Source organism: Dermacentor albipictus, unplaced genomic scaffold (genome assembly GCF_038994185.2).
Source record: "Dermacentor albipictus isolate Rhodes 1998 colony unplaced genomic scaffold, USDA_Dalb.pri_finalv2 scaffold_20, whole genome shotgun sequence".
In the NCBI taxonomy this organism is placed as follows: Eukaryota; Metazoa; Arthropoda; class Arachnida; order Ixodida; family Ixodidae; genus Dermacentor; species Dermacentor albipictus.
This window is the reverse complement of record NW_027225574.1, coordinates 2,521,373-2,543,287: the sequence shown is the minus strand read 5'-3', so window position 1 is coordinate 2,543,287 and position 21,915 is coordinate 2,521,373. Positions and strand designations below refer to the sequence as shown.

The 21,915-nt window shown below is 49.6% G+C and overlaps 1 pseudogene; it reads left to right on the top strand.

Annotated features, from left to right (window-relative positions):
• The first annotated feature begins 3,812 nt into the window (after positions 1-3,812).
• Positions 3,813-3,992, top strand: LOC139052252 (U2 spliceosomal RNA; annotated as a pseudogene).
• The last annotated feature ends 17,923 nt before the right edge of the window (positions 3,993-21,915 follow it).

Genomic DNA, 21,915 nt, shown 5'->3' with positions numbered 1-21,915 from the left:
GGACACGCATCCGAGCTACTGAAGCAGACGACGGCTTGTACGCAGCAGACGACGGAAGCGAGAAGCGTTTTCGACAGAATAATCATACGCTTTGAGATAGCTGCTTTATTTTTACTGCGGAGGAAAACTGTTTTGCTTTACCGATAACGCTACATTCAGTGCCTTCATTTCAGTTTCTTAGGCGAAACGTCAAGTTGGCGTCACGTTACGTAAGCAAAACCGGGCCACCAGCGCCATTTTGTTTGCGTCGCGCCTACGTCACGCTCCGATGAAAATGGCGGAATGTCCAGAATAGCGCCCTTATGCTGCTTTTTACAGTAAAACACATCAACTTAAGTTAATAAAGCACGCGTCACGCTAGTTTCGGCGCCTATATTGCTGCCCTCATACCGGCAACACTGGGGAGACGTCGCTCGAAGTCATCGCTCGCATGGGGTACGACTTGTTGGCGACGAGCGGACGCGACAGCCATCTCCATCGCGTCGCTTGTCGCTGTCGCGTGCAAGATCGCTTGCATGGGGTTTATACTTTATGGTCCTATAGTAGGCTATGGGTGTCCACCTGATGCTTCATGTACATGGCGTCCTCAATGGCGAAGTGGAAATGCAGATTTTGTTTCTTTTCTTTCCTACCTTGCCTTTCAATTTTTCCACTGGCTTCGTTTAAGTCGTTTAAGCTCGGTGTTGTTTTACAGATGAGCTGCCAATCGCCTGCGAATAACAGCATGTCCGCTAATCACACTTCTTCAGGCGCATGTCATTGCTGGTGGAGCATCGGGCCGGCGCAATATTATGCGCAGTAAGTCAGTGAGCTGTTTTATGCAGTATCGGTTGGAACAAACATTCGCAGGTGCATGCGGAGCAATCATCTACCAATAAGAACACCACATTTACTGTGGAGGTTGCGCACCCCAGTCGTAAAATGCAAAAAAAAAGAACAATTACTTTGCCCTCTACTGTCATTCCTGTCTTTCACGTCTTACTGCTAGCTTCACTCCAATTGTTGATTTAAGCGACAATGGTGCGATATGCCACAGCGCATATCGCAAGAGGGCTGCTTCGCGGCTACATTCGTATATCGCCGGGCGCGCAAGGAGGAAGCTCGGAAACATGCACGCTTGCAATCTCGGAGGGACGCGCATGCGTGCAGACGTCGGTCTCGACACCAGGGGTCACCACTAGAAGGGGAGGAGGGTCGCTTTGCCATGCGCTCGCGCATCCCGCAATCTTTAGCTTTTGACTGTACTTCAATTAGAAGTGCTGTTCGCGAACTGCCCACTCTGTTGTCAACTCCTTCTCAGCGAGTTATATGTTTCACGGACACAATTCACGCCGAGCTGCGTCTTAGGCGGTCTGAAAAGGGAGGCCTTGGCCTTGCACGTTCTGTACCCGCTTCTGCACCCGGTTACAAAACATGTTTGCGCTTTCGACGCCATGAGTGCACACCGCGTTATCTAATACGTTACACATAACACAGCAACAGCGCAATATCACGCTCTAGGCACCTCAGAATAATCACAGTGGCACGTGTGCGACGCATCGCAGCTTTCAAGTGATCACAATCGACGTGCAAACAAGCGCGGTCTACACGCCTACGCTTGCCCGGCAGACCTCGCTGACGCTACACTTTCAAGGGCCGCCCCGCGGCTTGCCCTTGCACACCAGCGCGCTTCAGCGCCCCTAGCGGCGGCGGGAAATTTCATCGCTCATCGCGCCTCTCCCTCGCAAGGCGCAGATACGCCAACCGTCACACTGATCCCGTCTAGCCACCATACACCTGGGGATATACACACCCATATATTGTTGCAAAACGCGGCACAACACATTTTGTTAACGAATCCCGGCAAGTAGAACAGACAGTCACCTCATCGCACTCCGAGACACTGCTTCACCGTAGCCAAGGCGATCGTGCGTGGGTCGGCGTGCCGCAGTGCAGTAATGGTTGTGAGGTCACTCGAAAACCGCAAGTGGTCACACATAACACAGGCCACACAAAATTGGTTCCCCGAAAACTTCTGAAACGTGGCCGTTGCTCGGGTGAAACGTTCCAAGTATTTTACGTGCCAAAACCACTTTCTGATTATGAGGCACGCCGTAGTGGAGGACTCCGGAAATTTCGACCACCTGGGGTTCTTTAACGTGCACCTAAATCTAAGTACACGGGTGTTTTCGCATTTCGCCCCCATCGAAATGCGGCCGCCGTGGCCGGGATTTGATCCCGCGACCTTGTGCTCAGCAGCCTAACACCATAGCCACTGAGCAACCACGGCGGGTTACGTTCCAAGTATGCGCGATCGGGGCGACATGGATGGTTCGCACTTCTTTCCGCCTCGCGGTCCTAGCGGGCAGCACGCTTACGGGACCGCCACCATGGAAGAGTGAAAGGAAAATATAGGAGATACGCAAGCGCCTGGGACGCCGACAAAGGGCGCTATTTTGGACATTCCGCCATTTTCTTCGATGCGTGACGTAGGCGTGACGCAAACAAAATGGCGCTGGTGGCCCCGTTTTGCTTACGTAACGTGACGCCAACTTGAAGTTTCGCCTTAGAAACTGAAATGATGACACTGAATGTGGCGTTATCGGTAAAGCAAAACAGTTTTCCTCCGCAGTAAAAATAAAGCAGCTATCTCAAAGCGTATGAATATTCCGTCGAAAACACTTCTCGCTTCCGTCGTCTTCTGAGTACAAGCCGTCGTCTGCTTCAACAGCTAGGATGCGTGTCCCCGGAAAATGGAATGAGTCATCGCATGTTGGTGCCAATGCGCTTGTTTTCTTGCTTGAGACACCATACGCGACATACCAGTGGTGATGCGCGCACGTTCTAGGCCACGTTATCGCTATCTCGTGAAACGCAAGATGCTCAGCCCGACTCGGCTGGCTGAGAAACGGCCGAATATTACCGATAGCGTTGCGGGCGCCAGAGATATCCACTAGAGCGACGCAAACGCCGGCGCTGCCATCTCTTGTTCATTTCGCTGGTTACTCGCACCGCGGGAGGAAACTTCAAGGCGCCGCCTTGCGTACATTTCTTTTTATAAATTAGAAAGAATCTTGATTACAATACAAATGCAGCAGTGAAAAGTTGACAACATTGCCGAAAGCTTGATATATGTTCAACCAATATTATTTCGTATAAACGCGTTCTTTTAAAAAAATGATGGCCCCAGACACAAATGCCAACACCACCCGAGAGCGATGCAAATACTATGAGAACGCGTTATGAACAAAAGATTTTCGTGGCGCCAAACGACGGGGAAAATGTGGCGATGCGCATTTTTCTCGGCTGCCATTGCATATGGCTGCTCATTAGCATAATTCGCGCGGCTCGTCGCAGCAAAAATTATGGCGGAAAATCTCAGCAATGGCGGCCCAGCGCAACGTCACGCATCGTCAAAAGGACGCTTACGAAACAGCCCTTCCTGCACGCTCCCCACAGCATATTCCATCAGCCAATCAGCAAGCTGGCTTGGCGCATATCTTGGATCGCCACCACATATTCGCGCAATTGCACATGCACTGGTTGTGCATGCTACCGCTCACATTCTTTTTGAAGCGCTAACATCGCAATATAGATGCCAAGGACCCAAAAAATGTATTAGTTCATAAAATTTGCAGCTCCACGTCACGTTTCGTCATCTTGATGAAAACGCAAAATTGCATTTTGCAATACTTCCGCTTCCCGGCACAAATTTCAAAACACGTGACCTCTCGACAGCCAATCAGAGAGTAAACATGGCGGATAATGGCAGCCGTGCAGCCGCCATACGTGTCTAGAATAGCGCCCAAAGAGAGGGCAGTGCGAACGTAGGCATGGCCGACGCGGATCAATGTATAGTATCTGTTCTTATCAGCTCGATATCTGATACTGGTTGTATTTGGACCGAAGATATTAAACTTACTTTTGCACGTTGGCGGAGTGTTTAACATCTGCTTCACCTCCGCCGCGGGTCGGCCCAGTATTGCACTATCTTCGGGATCGGCCCACGTATGGGGAGAAATTCTCGATCTACACGGCTCGATAGACGCACGCAATTTTTTCCAGAACCTATAGCCATATACAGCTTCGCTGTAAAATAAAACGCAGTGTGCATTTCGGCAAAGCACACATTGGACAGAGGTTGCAATTCCATGAAATCACCCTTTCGAATGAGTATTGTCTGGCTTAAGCACTATTTTCGAAAGCTTAAGAGAGTGAGTTGTAGACACCAAAATAAAAAACCCTTAAGGGTGCAATTTTTCTTAATGTGCAGAATCAACACGCAACTTTCAGTAGCTGCGCATCAATGACGTGCAGCATACCGTGATGTCAGTCTTCACACTCAGTGAACAGCAGTTATGCCGCCGGCTCTGGTTACGACATATTGGCGATTACTTCGATCACCGAAATGCTCTCGGCTAGCATCATCTTCTCAAGCAAGACTGACATGACGTTATGCTGCTCGCGGGGTTTCTCAGTTGGACGCATCACTTCACTTCTTCCGTCCGCGAGGCAACCACGGCTGCACTTATCACTTCCCCTCTATCATTTCGTCGCTGTTGAAGACGCTGTTATGCACTGTGGCGTGAGCCACAACGCGTGTCTCATAAGCCATTGCTGGGTTTTAGCGCTGTCGTCACTTGGCCGAAGCCACTAATTTTTGAAGGGAAGTTCCAGGTTCGATCCCTATTGCGGCAGCTTCGTTTATTCGAACTTTGATATTATTTTTCCGTCATTATGATGACATACCAGACATGTGCAACAAGGAATGATCCCCATCATTCGATCATTCCTTGTTGCACACGTCTGATCGCGAACTGGACACGGCTGGATAGCTATAGCTTGTAGTGAAATTTGAACAGCTGCTGCTGTAAAAAAAAAATGGCAGCGCTTCTTCGTAAGCTAAATAGTGCCCACAATCCGACTACCACACAAGCGCAAAAATAAAAATATAATAATAATCGGGGCTCGTATTTCCGGTATTCTTCAGCTGTCTGAACGATTTGTACAAAAGTAAGCTGTTGATTAATTGATATAACATATATATCATTAGCGAAGGACGCCAGCCTATGAATAACGGTTCTTACAAACGCAGACCTACAAACGCCGCCTTCTGCGCCCGCCTGCCCCCCCCCCCCTCCCCCCTCCCCCCCATCCCGTCGCTTGTCGTTGAAAGCTGTACGAAACTCTGCTGATGCGTACACAAATTTCGCCCGTGCTGTAACTCGCTAGCCTTACCATTTCGCCGCAAGGAACGTGCGGCAAAACCATGCGGCAGATCGATCCAAACTAATCCACACAAATGGATTCTTCGTTGAGGTGGTTAGTGAGAAAAAAGAAGAAAACTGTCAGACTATTCACTTTTGAGAGCAAACAAAATGGAATGGAATAGCGTTAGTGGTTGGTAATGCAGGTTTAGACCGATAAGTAAGGTTACACAACGCGTTTATGCCATCTAAAATGTGCTGACACCATTTTTTTTTATTAAATGTGTTTAAGGAGAGGTTGGTGCTTATGTGTGGCGCCGGCTAGCCCTCTTCTCTTGCATGGAAGTTATCGTCGAAAAGTTGTCAACAATCACCAAACTGGACTAATAAGCGCATGAAGGAGCATTCACGTGCTAAATCTCAGTACTGCAATATAAATAAATGTTCGCGCAACAGAAGAGTTCACATAGCATAAGTACTCACAAAGCCGAAGTGTTCACACGCAACACACGAGTTCACACAGCATAAATGTTCACAAAACCATGGTGTTCACACATAAGATGTTGGGCACTTGAATTCCGCACTCTAAATGCAACAAGTATACATGCTACATCAACGCGAAGACAAAATGAACATGTAATTAAGGGTGTCTGTTAATAATAACAACGCGAGCAATAACTATTGTATGACTTAATATTTTTGTGAGAACGAGAAGAGAGGGGGTTAACCGAGGCGCCTGATTTTTATTAATCATTCATGAGAAGCGAACAAACAAGGACACCAAGGAAAATATAGGGAAATTATTTTATTATTGAATTAAGGAAATGATAAATTAAGGGCACTGAAAGTGGATGAAAAAACAACTTGCCGCAGGTGGGGAACAATCCCACGTCTTCGCATTGCGCGTGCGATGCTCTAACCAATTGAGCTACTGCCGGCATGGTTTCCCCATCCACTTTCTTGGGTATTTATATGTTACTTCTAGAACTAACCTTGGGAGTGTTAGCCAGCGCCAGGACAACTGGTCAATGGTCGCCTGGGCGAGGGCAACTGGTCAATGGGGCCCTTACCGTTATCGCGTTAACACACACACACACACACAAACACACACACACACACACACGCACGCACGCACGCACACACGCGCGCACGCACGCGCGCACACACACACACACACACGCACACGCACACGCGCACGCGCACACACGCACGCACGCGCACGCACGCACACACACACACACACACACACACACACACACACACACACACACACACACACACACACACACACACCGATGCCTGCATTAAGAGAGGTTACCCGATGGGACGTGTGCCAGTGCCAACCACTCACGGTATAGCTATCGGCGTCAGAACGAGACGATGGCCACGGTCGTGGCCAAATAGCAGGCGGCAGTTAGGTAAAACAAGTATATCGTGAATACAGGTCCTGCTCAGTACGTCACAATACCTATGCGTCCGCAAAATTCCTTTTGCTGAGTGTACGTATGTAGTACAACACCTGTCAGGAGCCTTAGTGGCTTACTCAATTAAACCAGATCATAGATATTCCGACTCATTCAGTATGATCTAATCTGCTTTCACCATATTCAGAGCCCACCATGAGTTTCCGCTCTCCTGCCAGAGACACACGAGCAACCTCTAACGTTGTCAAACGTTGTCAAGTCTCTAACGCTGCCGGACATTGAGATCACCTCAGAATAGTGGGCTGGGCCCGTTCATGCAGATACCAACACCATTAGTACCCTTAGGCCATTAAGAATTAAAAAGAACGCAGTGAATGCAACTTTTCTTTTTTCGCGGTGCTCTCAGACGAGAGAAACTGAACCTCCGCCGCCCCCCTACTCTGGCTCTTCTCTGCACGTGCATTCTACAGAAACAAGTAGGTAGAAGGAAGCGAGGCGCCGCCAAAGCCGATCGACATGAATAAGACGTCGGCACAAAAGGTGGCGGCGGCGCACTCACTTCCCTGGCTTGCTCCCGGCGGACGAAATCGGTCGTGGCGCATGCAACTCGACGTTGAGGATTCGACGAATCGGAGAGGAGGGCGCGACTGATAGCTCCGGGAGGCCCAAGACAGGCGGTAGGCAAGTAAACATCACTGCTACAGTGGTAGACCGACATGGAGCAAAGAGCGTGCGAGATGGTGTGCGAACGCAGGCTGCCTGTGTAGTGCGCTCGCCCGCTAATCAAATGAACGTAAGGTGAAGCGAACCCGAAAGAAGAACGCTAAAAGTGCAAATCCCTTGCGTATGCGGACGTTTGACACGGCTGGCCGTAAGAATACTAGACTTTCGCAATGAGCGACGTAGACGCAGGGGTATTGCAACACAATAGCAAAGACACCGCTTCTCTTTGCCGCGTTACCAGCAAGATTTCCTACCCGCTCTCTCACTGCGCGCTTACGTACAACACCGCGGTGTCATACGTGGAAATATGTTTCTTGTCAAGGGTCAACACCAATCGATGCACTCTCCACCATACCAACTCTGGATGCGTGAAACTGGCTTTCCCACTATTTCAGTAATTTACCCCAGTATTAAATGTAACAACAGCACGTTGCACAAAAGGCAAGAGTGATAAATCAGTGCCTCACTGGTAGAATCGTAGTGCTACATATTAAAAATACCTACTGTAAAACGCTTCACATCCTTAAGGATAAAATGCCGTACAAAACGCCTCTTGTGTGTAGATTTTTTTCTACCTGCCAAATATGTGCTTCGTACACCCTGAAACGCGTGTAGGGTGAAGCATGGGTGTTTTCGTAGGCGTTATGCCTATTTTTTTTTAAACTGCTACGAATACGGATGTGTAAGGGCGTTTTGTACGGTTTTGTGGGTGAAAAGTTTTACATTGCATGTTCTTCTTGGTGAACTATGCATGTACCGATGTGTGCCTTGCCATTGCTTTAGTCGATCCAGCTGATTTTCCTCTGATCCGGCCTCGGCGCACTGTCAGTGCAGAAGTTCTATTGCTGAAGAATGTCTTGTCTACAAGCATCCTTGGTCAGCGCAAATACTCCATCTTGACTCCCACAAATGAAGTCTGTCTTCTTTCAATTCCCCCACTGTCTAATGAGCCGAACAAGAGGAGCACTTCCGATATAAAAATGCGATTACCATTCTTTCGGAACTTCCCAACCTTGTCGTATGTTGACGATTGAAAAATACTGTAATGCGAAAGAAACAACCACAACTTTTCAACAAACAAACGAAATGAGGCAGATTTTTTTTTTTTCGAAACCCCAATCAGTTCTGTACCACAACAGCTCACATATCTTTTTCGAAATGCCCACCTTCCAGGCTTCCGGACGTTTCCTGAAATTCTTCAAAAGCCGCGATGTCTTCCATGGTGATTTGGGCACGTTTCAGTGATTCGATCGAGTGCTTGAAAGAGCACGCATTTTGCTCCAAGATCGGCGAAACAGCGAGGTCAAACGCATTGAGATCGGGAGAGATTAGGCGGCCAAACATGTTTCGTCCAGAAGCCAAGAACGTTCTCCCTACATCACTCGAGGGTATTATTTGCGCCACGGGCACCAGTCTTGCTGCAGCAGCCAGTTAATGTTTTCTGCATTCTCTATGGCCCAGGGGATAACAGCGATCTCAAGCATCAGCTCGCGGCAGGTCTCGGCGTTGATTTTTACTCCTCTTGGCAAAAAAACGAGCTTGGTCTTCCCAAGGCCTGAAATCCCAGTTGATGCGGTCTCGATACGGTCTCGATACGGTCTCCATGACGAACTCGGCAAAATAGGGTTTTTCTTTTTTCGTTCTTAGAGTTCGCAGAGGACCCTGCAGAAGCAACTCTTTGGGATTCTGCAAATTCCAGGCCGGTTCAACGGTGAAAAACTTCTAATCTCATCGGTGAACAGAGTCCGGTTCGGGGCTTCACCGCGGCTCAGCTTTTTCGTCCTGTGGCTTTTTTCCAGCCTGGGGGGCTTCATCTGATCCGTGAGCAGCTGCCCTTTCACTGGTTTGCACACCTGGAGTACGAGTTCCTCGATGACGAGCAGTTGCATGGTCGAGTTACTAACTCCGTGTTTCCGGGCGAGTATTCTCATGCTTCTCAAGGGATTTCATTTGATGTTCTTGCTGACGGCCAGTTTCAGCTCCCGGGTTCATGCTATTCGAGGTCTTCCCCTTCGCTGCCGGTCCTTGATGCCTCGTGTGTCCCGGTATCGGTTGACGAAGCGACGTGTGCACTCACTGCAATTTCAGCATCTTCGCGATCTTCGGAATCGTCATTTCTCGTGATGATGGTGTGGCACAGTTCGTCGGAAACATTTTTTGCTAAACAACAGGACACCGATATCAGTAAAAATAGCAGTTCAATATCGAAATAGCACGAAGAACACGAATAAAACAATATAGAGTAACGGGCAGGTCAAATTACCAGAGAATGATCAACTGTATAGAGCATAGTCAACTGGCCAGAGCATCGGGCTGCTGTGCTGACGGAACTGGGTGCAACACCAACAGTCTGACCAACTGCCGTAACCGTAAATGCCGTAACCCATGAACATGTCAAGCAAGCTATTTCCTTCAGTGCGCATGTGCGCACTCTTTCTGTCACACCTTCCCTCTCCCCTTATCTTTTCTTTATATTTCCGAGCGTGAATAAACCCGGCGTTCTTCGGCTGGAACGACTGTCTCGTTCACTACGGGAGGGGCGTTGCCTCCACCCGTCAACCATTGCAACAGTGGCGACGAGAACCCCCACGGATACGCAACAGCGACCGGGCACCAGCCACGACACGAAGCCGCCCATCAGCCCAGCCGCGACCATGGCCCTCAAGCTTTCGGATTTCATTGAGGACACAGATAAGTGGAACGCATACCTCGTAAAAGTCGACGCTTACTTGGAAGCAAACGAGGTTACAGACGACGCGAAGAAGAGAGCCTTGTTGGTTGCGGCGTTAGGATCTAGGACCGTGGAAATTCTTTGCGGTAGAGTAGCACCTAGAAAGCCGAGCTCACTAAGCTATGAAGAAGTCGTTTCAACCTTGAATGAGCACTATGATCCATCTCCTAACGAGATATCGGAAAGTTTCAAGTTCTTTCATCGAAGGCAACAAGAAGGAGAGTCTATGCAGGCGTTTATCGTAGCGATTCGTCGAATAGCCCATAACTGCAATTTCTCTTCGATGTTGCAGCGAATGCTGAGGGATCGCATCGTTTGCGGAGTGCGGTCGAAAAACTTGCAGAAACAGCTACTAGCGAAGAAGGATTTGACTCTCGCGGAAGCCGAAGCACTTGCTCTAGCAGCAGAAAGCGCAGAGCTAGGTTCGCAACAGATAGGCAGTCAAGGTGACGCCATCGATGCGCTCAACTTTCAGCGGAAAGGGGAACCCGCAATATCAAGGAATGAACTGAGTATGACAGTGCAACAATGTAGATGCTGTGGCAGACAAGGGCATCAAGCCATTGCGTGCTCGCTGCGAAGGCGCCGGTGTTACAAATGCGGGCGACAAGGTCACTTGGCGAGAGTATGCTCACGAACAGTTCCCGCCCAACGAACCTTGGCGATAACCGAACGTTCAGTTGAAATGGAAGACAGCGGCAGCAATGCATTGCAAATATGGTCAGTAAAAAGTAATGAAAGTCTGGTTCCGCCCATACAGAAACTTGTCACGTGGAATGGAATTCCGCTCAATATGATAATTGACACCGGTTCGCCTGTCTGCGTGGTGCCTAAAGCAATATACGAAGCTCATCGTCATAAGTGGCCACCGTTTTGTGAGGCTGCGCTAACCCTTTCATGTTACCTTGGAAAGCTACCAGTGCTGGGCGTTCTGCAAATGCAAGCTTCCTATCAGTCTGCGACAGTTGACTGCAATCTCGTAGTGTTGAACTGCGAAGGCCCTAGCCTTTGTGGCCGTGACTTACTGCAGAAACTCGAAATAAAAGGGGCGCCGCTTCTTCAGATCACGTCGCAGTCAACCGAAGTGAAGCTGGAGAGCCAAGGAGCAGCACCCGTGATGGAGCAGTACGCTGACCTCTTCACGGAAGGCTTGGGACTCATCAAGGGGCCACCCGCACGGCTGCATATAAAAGACGGAGCAACACCAAGGTTCTGCAAGGCAAGAAATGTTCCGTTCGCTCTGTTAGACAAGGTCTCCGCCGAGTTAGACCGACTCGTGGCCGCCGGCATTATCTTTCCCTATGCAGAATGGGCCACCCCGGTGGTTCCTGTATTGAAAAGCGATGGGACAGTTCGCATCTGTGGAGATTTTAACGTAACACTGAACCCAGTTTGTGAAATGGAAACGTATCCTCTACCCGTAGTAAACGACATTTTCGCTACGCTTCGCGGGGGACAGCAGTTCAGCATCTTGGATTTACGCGATGCCTACAACCAAATTCTTCTAGACGAAGATTCGCGTAAATTAGCTGTTATAAATACACACAAGGGCCTCTTCTGCTATAATCGACTGCCATTTGGAATCGCGTCTGCACCTGCGATTTTTCAAAGAACGATTGAGTACGTTCCGCAAGGTCTTCCAGGGGTTCAAGCGTACTTAGATGATGTCTTAATAGCAGATGCGAAGGATCAGCCAAATAAGAATCTGCAAGCAGTTCTGCAGCGTTTCAGGGAATACGGCATCAAGTTCCGGGCGGACAAGTGCCGACTAGGCGAATCGTCCGTTACGTATCTAGGACATAGAATTGATGCCGCAGGGCTGCACCCGTCAGAAAAGAACATCGAGGCAATTAAGCTGGCTCCGACTCCTCGAAACGTTACGGAGCTTCGGTCATTTTTGGGCATGCTCACTTTTTATAACAAATTCTTGCCTAATCTGTCCACGCTCCTCAGCCCCTTATACCGACTTCTAGAAAAGAAATCGAGATGGTCTTGGGAAGGGCCTGAGGATGAGGCATTCCGGAAGGCTAAAGCCGTTTTGTGTTCCGCTCCGGTGCTGACTCACTTCGACTCCTCAAAAGAGCTACTTTTGGAGACTGATGCGTCACCCTACGGCGTGGGAGCAGCTTTATTCCATCGCATTGCAGGACAGTATCAGCCCCTAGGATTCCGATCTCGGACGCTCACTGCCGCAGAAAAGAATTACTCGCAGATCGAGCGTGAGGCATTAGCTCTCGTCTACGGTGTCACGAGGTTCCGAGATTATCTGCTGGGCAGGCAATTCACACTAATAGAGAGTTTTAGAATTGGGGGCGCAAGGCTCTGGGCCCCCAAGCCGCGTTGCGTCGGTTGCTCTTGGGTCTATGTGAGCAGCAGAGTTTGAGGATTGGGTCGAACGCAGACAGCGTTGGGTTGAGCGCTCGGGGCGCCGCAGTGTGGAAAATAGAAAGGTGCTTGAAAGAAAAAAAAAATGAACCTCTTTTGTTACAAGTGAAAACAAACAGAATGCATTTTTGAGCAAAAAGAACGAACAATAAAATGTAAGAAACTGTGTTAGTACCAGTTAGCATTACGAATTAAGTGTGCGATTCTAAGCCAAGCAAAGCCAATCGAAGCCAAGTGCTCTTAGTTGTTTTCTTGTGACGCGCTGCGAAAAGCTGCGAGTTCACCCGTGTGAAATGGCGAAAATCAGTCGAAGTAAATAAAGTTTGCACTGCGACCATCTGCTGTACGCCATCGCTGTCACCCGCGAGGGCGGCCCAAGACGGCTTGGGGGCCCACGCTAGTTTTCGATTCTTGGGTCTTGGGTTAACGCGAACGCAAGAACGCAAGACTGGCTTGGGTTCTGCGCATGCGCACTTGTCGCGCGCAATTTTCTTGGGTCCCCAAGCCGCTTGGGCCCCCAATTCTAAAACTCTCTAATAACTGACCACCAGCCATTGTTGGGTCTCCTAAGAGCGGACAGGCAAACGCCGGTTATGGCCGCTGCCCGCATTCAGCGATGGGCAATCATACTCGGGGCCTACCGATATCGATTGCAACATAAGCTTGGAAAATTCATGTGCAATGCCGATGCTCTGAGCCGCCTGCCTCAACCGTCACAGGACGAAGCGGACCAGGAGGATGATGCCCAAATTGTACTGACCCTGGACCAGTGGGATCAGCCTGCCGTGCCATTAAAGGAACTCAAAGCACTCGCCGTCGCTGATGAGGTACTCTCACAGGTACGCAAGTACACACGGGAAGGTTGGCCGCACAGTTTTGACATGGAAACGAAAGAGATGGCAGAGTTCTACAAAAAACGGCATGAGCTGTCTGTTACTGAAGAAGTGCTCTACTGGGGTCATCGTCTTGTAGTGCCGACAAATGCGCGAGGGAAACTGCTAAAGCTACTACATGCAGCCCACCAAGGCGTGTCCGCTATGAAGGCAAAAGCCAGGTCTTTATTTTGGTGGCCCGGCTTAGACCACGACATCGAGCGCATTGCAGCGACCTGCCACAACTGCGTGCAAACGTTACCGATGCCTCAGGCTAAAGAACCAGTAAGTTGGCCCGATACGCGCGAAAGGTGGTCGCGCTTGCATATCGACTATGCGGGACCAATCAAAGGGAAAATTATTCTGGTAGTCGTCGACTCGCACACAAAGTGGATTGAGGCGGTTCCCATGTCACAGGCTAACGCTCACAGCACCATTAATGCCCTCAGGACAATATTTAGCCGTTTCGGTATACCGCGAACGGTCGTGTCGGACAACGGGACGCCATTCACCGCATGGGAGTTCGAGCAGTTTATGAAGCGAAATGGAATAGTACATATTCGGGCACCCCCCTATCACCCCCAGAGTAATGGCCTAGCCGAGCGAGCCGTGCGAACCGTCAAAGAAGGCTTGAAGAAGATAGGAGGCAGTTGCATCATAACGTCGTTGGCCCGGCTGTTGTGCAATTATCGAAACGCACCACACCAAGGAGGCCCTTCTCCTTCAGAGATGCTATTAGGTTACCGGTTGCGCACAAGACTGGACATGTCTTTTCCTCCCAGAGCCTGCCCTGCTAAAGCTGTGAATGACTCAAGCTGGAACTTTGCACCGGGAGACTATGTGTACGTGCGAAATTATGGCGTCGGGGATAAGTGGGCCCCAGGCACTGTGGAAGCTACTTCCGGCGCTCGCCTCCTGGATGTTAAGACTGCGGACGGGTTTGTCCGCCGCCACTTGGATCAAGTTCGTAAGCGGACCACCGATGAGACCCCAGCAGCCGTCGACCTGTCGAGGCTTCCTACAACGGGTTCCCCGGTATTAAAGGAACCAAGGACCTCTGAAACCCCTGAGAAAGTACCAGAAGCGCAACCTCAGGAGCTACGTCGCTCCACACGATCAAAGAAACCTGTCGTGCGTTTTGGTTACTAAGGGTGAAGAAATGCCGTAACCCATGAACATGTCAAGCAAGCTATTTCCTTCAGTGCGCATGTGCGCACTCTTTCTGTCACACCTTCCCTCTCCCCCTTATCTTTTCTTTATATTTCCGAGCGTGAATAAACCCGGCGTTCTTCGGCTGGAACGACTGTCTCGTTCACTACGGGAGGGGCGTTGCCTCCACCCGTCAACCATTGCAACAGGTCACTAAGTATGTGACACTGGGCGCGTGCTGCTCTTCAATGAACCTATTTGACGGCAACTTGGGTCACTGGATACATGTGCCACTGGGTATGTGCCGCTCTTCAATGAGTATGTTTCACGCCAGCTGGGTCACTGGGTACGTGCCGCTTTCATAATATTCATCACTTAAAACATAGCATCCCCAATCACACACCCATCATAAGATAGATCGTTAATGGCTATGAAGTCGTCAATGATCTCCTAACGATAGTGTGTGTGTGTGTGTGTGCGTGCGTGCGTGTGTTCACCGCTCATATCCGTGAAAGTGTTTGTGGTTAATCTTTTGCTCAATATTGCTACGTAAAACCAAGGAAGTTTCCTTGGTTGTGCGCCCTTGAGTTGTCAACATAGAAAGTACGAGGGCCCTATGGCCTTACATGGCATTTTCACTGTAATCCGATACAACACTTGGCAGGCTCATTTTCTCTTGGATGTTTATGCAAACATTACCGGCGCCTTGTCCCAACCCACTTCCGGTTTCCCAAGAAGTGGAGCGGCAGCGGGACCACTTGAGCCCTCGCCGGCGGAACGCTACTACTGTAACTTCATAGACGAGTGCGCTCGACGTCACAACCAAGCCGACCTCCGCAGCACAGCTCCGCCGCCCACAATCCCAATCAAGCTTGTCCAAAGAAGAAGCTATGTGTATACAGCTCCATCTTCTTGAAACATCCGCCCGGGGGCAGAGCCTGCGGGGTGCCCCATCTCCTCGATTGGCTCATGACCGGCTCCGTATCGGCGGTTCCTATTCGAACCGCGCCATACGCGCTCTCGTAAGAGTACCGCAACCCCAGCCGTCGTGGCCATTCTTCGTTCGGAAGCAGCGTCCGTGCACAACACACGCGCGGTCCCTTCTACTGTGCTGCCCTCTTCCTCGCCAGTCGAATTTCACCCCCGACTGGCGCCGGCAATTTTCACGCGGTGTCGTTCGTTGTTTGCGCGTCCGCTCGAGCGGCATAATCGAACACGAGAGTGGCAAGCACGGCCGCCGCAGCCGCCGCCGCCGCCACCACCACCAGGGTTATTTAAAATAATCGCCCGTGCTTTTTTTTTTTTTTTTCGGCCGGCTGAGGTTGCATGACTCGGCGCCACTGCTCCGCCGCCGTTCAAGCCGCCCGACTGCCTCCGTGCTTCCGATCTACAGACAGACAGCTATGGTGCCTCCTCTGAGGCAGCTAGAGCTACCTGCGCTAGCGCTGATGCTTGGTTTCTCACGCACCGCTCCGCGAGCCCCCCAATTCCTCCCACCCTCGCTCCCCGCAAACTCCCATTCCCGTTCATTTTTGCTATCTTCCTTCGACTGACTCTAGGCGCGCGTGTGAATGCGTGTCTTCTGAAGAGGTGCGCAACCGCTGCCAAAAAGCCGCTTGGTTTCGAGTAAGCGCGGCACCCGGACTGTTTTGTCATTGGCTTTTTCCATACCCACTCCCGTCCATCCAGCACCTCCATCCACACCGAGCCACCGCCCTCCAGCATGGCGATGCGCTCAGCTGCCGCCGGTTCGGTGGCGTTTTCAATCTCTTAGCTTCCAGTTTATCGTTCCTTTCTTCTGCTTCTGTCTCTCTTTTGCGTCTTGGTGACCTGGCGCCAGAGGCAATCGGCGACCGGCGCGGAAAGCGCGAGTGGTGTTTGTTCCCGTCCGAACGTATCCACGCGAGAAGAAACGCAGTGTGGTTACTTTGCCGATGCTTCGCATTTTTTCAAATGAGCCGGATCTCTCTGTCTGTCTCCGTGAAAGGGCCAAGTTGAGCTAGACACCCACTTGAGATCACTTCAGTCGGTGCCTTTTTGTGCACCGCCATGAAAACAAGGAAGTTTGCATTGGTCTCCGTTTTTGATTATCCATGCAGACGCATGACGAAGAACCCTCCTTGTGGGTCTCAGTATCTCGTGTCAGCGCGCATAGGCATCCACATATGCATTCCGCAGCATGCGAAAAATACACAGATCTCTGGTGATTGCACGACAATGTTCAACCTGCATCCGTCTACGGGCGTAACATGCACAACTGTCCTATCTTCAATTCGCGGTGTTTTGTTGTCTCACGCGCTTGTTGAAATCATTCAGTATCCCCATTATAAGACGCGAAAACTTTATTTCTGAATTCCGTACACTTGTTCACATTCAGGACGATTATATTTGGTCGAAAAGTTTTCTTCGAACCGTCTTCTATGATATAACTGGGGTTCAGCGTTTTCCACCTGATTTTTTGGGGGCTGTGTGCCTGCGTGCGTGCGTGCGTGTGCGTGTGCGTGTGTGTGTGTGTGTGTGTGTGTGTGTGTGTGTTAATATTATTTTATTATTTTATCAGAACTTTCAAATGCTTTTTTGGTGTACACTTTTTCGCATCGAGGTCACGGTCTGCTTCACTAGACTTCTTTACGGTAACGAAGGCTGCAATAACTGGGAAATTTTATTTATTTGAGCACACTATCAGCGCCCCTTACAGGGCCTTGATACGAGTGGGCGACATTTGTAGCGTAATCTGTACAACACTTTGATAACATGAAACGCATATTGTAAAATCACATGTTGCAACACAATATCACAGCAATACAACATGTTGTAACAAACAACATTGGAATTTTATAACGGTATTACATGTCACAACAATGCGACATTTTGATACAATTACGATGGTGCCTCTGTCTGTGGCACACTCCCTTACTAAGGAAGGCACCCGTGAACAAGAGAAACTGTTTTCGGCCATTGGCGCTTACCACACGTTCCGTCAGCTTATTCCACTCACAGGCCGATGAAAGAGGGCCTGTGACCGGAATGTTTATTTCTTGACACCCGCGACTTCGTTTCAATTATTTAGCCACGCTTGTTTACTAGAACAAGTTCATTTATGATGCTGTGAAAGAGACTCAACCTCTTCCGTTTTCGTCGTGATTTCAGTAAAGTGAGGTTCGCTCTGTCGTAACGGGATGACACCGAGTCGTCCCTTCGATATTTGTAAAAAAAAAAAAAATGCAAAGCACGCCGTTGCACGTCTTCTAACTTCAGCTCACTTTTCTTGTTCATGCGTATCCCACACTTCGCAGCCATATATTCCAATATTGGACATATTAGCACTTTGAACGCGGTCAGTTTGGTCGATGCGAGCGCAAATTTGAACATGCGCTGGATAAATAGCAATCTTTTATTCGCCTTACCAACGACGTTATATATCTGCTTTGTTCAGCTCAAGTTTGAAGTCACAGTGACACCCAAGTACTTATATTGTTACCCGAGCTAAAGGAACACCAGACAGCGTGCAGGTAAATTCTAAAGGTGTGCGTTTATGCGTTAATGACGTGCAGGCTGCTTTTATTTTTCTGCAAATTTAGGGCAAGTTTGCCATTGAAATAATAATGAAAGGGCGCGAGAGCACAATTGGGCCGTAAATAACAATGCGGGGGGCCATCTGGCAGAACACTGTAAACGTCACAATTGCCGTCCGTATTTTCGCGACACCAGGTTTCTGGCACGGTCTAGAGATAGACTTGAACGGGAGATATTAGAAGCTTTTTACATTGCAAAGGCCGAGGGCACGTGCATTAGTTGCCCTTCAGTGACGCTTACCGAAAAAGAGATAGCTTTTCTAATGAGATAGGGAGGTCGTGATGTCACGATGGGCCATTCTTGGTAGCATCTATTTAAAGCCCTGTTTCTTCAAAAAAAAATTTAGTTGGAAGTAGCGCCTTGTCCGTCGTGCGTGTTGTTCTTTTAGTCCGCGTCTTCGTAGCGCTCTTTTCATTAAGTGACTTGGATGTACCGGGCTCGCCGCGTGAAAGAAAGGAAATGCGGACAAGACAGATGACGATTATAGTTGTGCGGCGAAAGGGTGTAATTTTGCTTAATGCCCCGTTCACACTGAGACATTCGGCGTCTGGAGCGGCGCCCAGTTCGGCGGAACCCAGTTCGGCGGCGGCGAGATCCGCCGGAATAGCCCCTTCCGCGCCGATCGCTCCCATACCGATTTTTGCGGCAGCTGCCGCCGGATTGCCTCGCCGCCGCGCGGCGCTGACCAATCGGGGAGCGCGAAACAGAACTTCCAAAGATGGCGGCCGAGTCTCACGTCATGTCGCAGTCGTCGCAGTCATCAAAGTCCGCCGCGACATCCACATCCGAAATGCTGATCGAACTGGTGCGCAACCACCCAGTCCTCTACGATAAGCGCCACTTGAAGCACAAAGACAACGTGCAGAAGGACGACTTGTGGCAGAACATCGGTCGCGAGATTGGTGGGCGAACCCATCAACGCCGCTGCCGCCGTCTCTTCGGCGAATGCTTCTGCGCGTCATGCATCGCCAGAAAGGTGCTTGCCAACAGGCCGAGCAGTACTGCCTCTTCTTGCTCGGGGTTCATCATTGTCTTTCCAAGCAATGGTGGAGACGCGCAACATAAACACACGAACTCGACGCGAGCGGAGACAACTGCTGCGCAATTTCGAGCCGCGCGAACATCCGGGACATCCCGCGCTTGATTGGAGGTTAGCATTTTATGGGGCAGATGGCGCTGTGTGTCTTTCCGGCGGCGCGGTCCGCAAGCAGTGTGAACTACGCGATTTTCGGCGGCAGGAGAATTCCATTCGCCGTAGACGCCGGATTCCTCAGTGTGAACGTACCATAAGAGTGCACTCTAAGAACAGTTGCACCCTTTGGGGTGTATATTTCCCACACAACAATAATCGTCCTCTGTCTTGTCCTCATTTCCTTTCTTTAACGCGACGAGCCCGGTACTTTCCAGTAACGAACAGCATGCACGTTATCAGCATGACATAGCATTCCCGACAGGAAAGTAACGAGCACAGCGTTTTCAAGAAAGGAAATGCGGGCAAGACAGATGACGATTATCGTTATGTGGCAAATATACACTCCATAGGGTGTAAACTTTTCTTAGAGAGTGTAGTATATTTTGTGAATCGTGCCATAGTAATGAAAGCTGACATAGGTAAAATGGGGATTATAGGACCACCATGCGATGCTACTGTGAGTGCATCTGCATTTTCGTTTAAGGCTAGACCTGTTGTGGCCTGGCACCGACTAAACAAACGAGACGTAAATGTCTCGGCAGAAGAGAATAGACAGTTTCTAATGAATCTGACAATTTGGATGTGGTTAGTGAAGAACAGATAGACAGGTAATCAGCCAAGATTGCAGCTGATGACAGAGATGATGGTAATTTGCATAAAGTTAAGACAATTGCCAATAATTCCATCTGAAAGATACGCATGAAGTCAGGTAGCCAAACGGAAAGAGACCAATTTAGATGTGGTGATATGCCCACACCTGCCTTTCCTTCGCAAATGAAAGCATCAGTTGCTATAACAGTCTTTGTATCCCAGTGTGCAAGGAGGTGTTCCAAAATACTATTCAGATTGATAGGGAAAATGTTTAGCATTGTTTGTAAAGATATCATCAAATTCAATTTTAGCGACCAAAACAGGAATTTAGTAAGGCCGCCTATTGGCGGCGAGGAGTTACGGAGTCGCCATCTATCGGAAGCGCCTCGCTGGCGTAGTATGAGGGATCACGTGGCGCGCTCCTCATGGGTTTTGCTGTCAGCGCTCACTGAAAACATCACGCGCGAGCTCTCCCGGACATTTCTGTAAGTACTTTCGGAACGAGAGAAGTTTCTTACTGTCTAAATAATAATCTTGGGCAAACTGAAAGCACACAATCGTTTACAGACGCTATCTCTTTACCGAGTACGTACACTGAACGCCATTGTGCGCGGTCGCCGCGATGGAGTCTCCCGAACCGGCTTCTTGCGTGAAAGGTAGGTAAACGCGGAGAGCAAACTATGTGAAATATGTTCTTATAGTGTTTGTATAACTAAATGGAGTGTAATAGAACGAAGCCTCAATGCAGCGATCGCGCAGATTCGCACCGACTGACTGCGCGTCTGCATGCTTGTCCGCCCACTGTTTCGCTTTCTCCGCGCGCGCGTTTTCGCACCGTGCCATGAGCTTCAGGCCGTAGAATATGAGCATTTGGCAGTATACAAGCAACCACTGTTGCGTGGGCGCTATCAGAGCTGTTCAAAAATAATTGCATTGTGGAGACTTCGATGCCTACGGTGACTGTGATGTGCCGTCGCGACGATTCAATCTTTTTTTCTTCTAAATTTTTTGACCTTTCAATATTATTTCTCGAGTTGCGTCGCACTGTATGTTTATCGGTGTTGTCAGCGTGCAATTTCCCGCTGCTCCTTTTTTGTAATCCAGTGCATTAATTCATAACACAAACATGACCATATGCTATGCTTTTTTAAAATGTGCTTCTTACCGCTGCCTTTCCACTCCATTGAACTTGCCAGTATCTATAGCATCGACAAGTTCATAGACCAAACCGTCATGACATTAGTCGGGCAGCGGGCTCGGGCGAGCGTCTCAGCGCGCGTTTTCAGAACATCGCAGACCGGGCACCGTAGCAGAAATCTTCCTCGCGTCTGTGCTTGCTGCATACCCGAGTTGTAGCCGATGACTGTTTACCGGTTTTATGTTTCGCGAGCCAAGCTTCACGCAGCTTCTTGTCCTGCGGCTACGTGTGAATAAGGCTGACACCGGCCTCCGTTACGTGCGTCCGGCCCTGCGGCACCGAGCAGTAGCCTACCATGTTGCGCGCCTTCAAAGGCAGCGACTACCTATTGTAGTGCTTTCAAGCGTTGTAAAGGAGACACTCGAAGCGGGAAAATTTCGCCACTAAATGAGGACCGCAGCGTACGAGGGAATTTAAACTCGTTTTCAGCTCGCTTCGGCGCGCCCGAACCAGCCGACGCGGCCGCTATGTCCACGTGATCCCTCCTAGCACGTCACGCCGACGGTGGCGCCAGCTTTTCCAGTGGTGGAGCTCGAGGCCAATAGGTGAACACTGAATGGGTCTAATAGTTTTTAGAAGAAAACAAATTTGACGCAACGTGAGCTCCACTGATAGTTAAAAAATGAGGCCGGTTCATTAATGAAAACATATTGTGACCTCCTCTGCGGTGATACATATATCTTTAGAAAAGTTTGCACTGTTAGGATATGAAATCACATAAGAAAAGACAAGCGTGCTTCTTGCGTACTGAGAATAACAAGAAGCTCCAAATTATAGCAGTCAGCTTCGAGGGTACAGACCAAGATCTCGTCCATGCGCTTCAGAAAAAGTACATAGGACCCTCACCTGCCACGGGACCCTCACCTGCCACGGGATCGTCGTACGCGA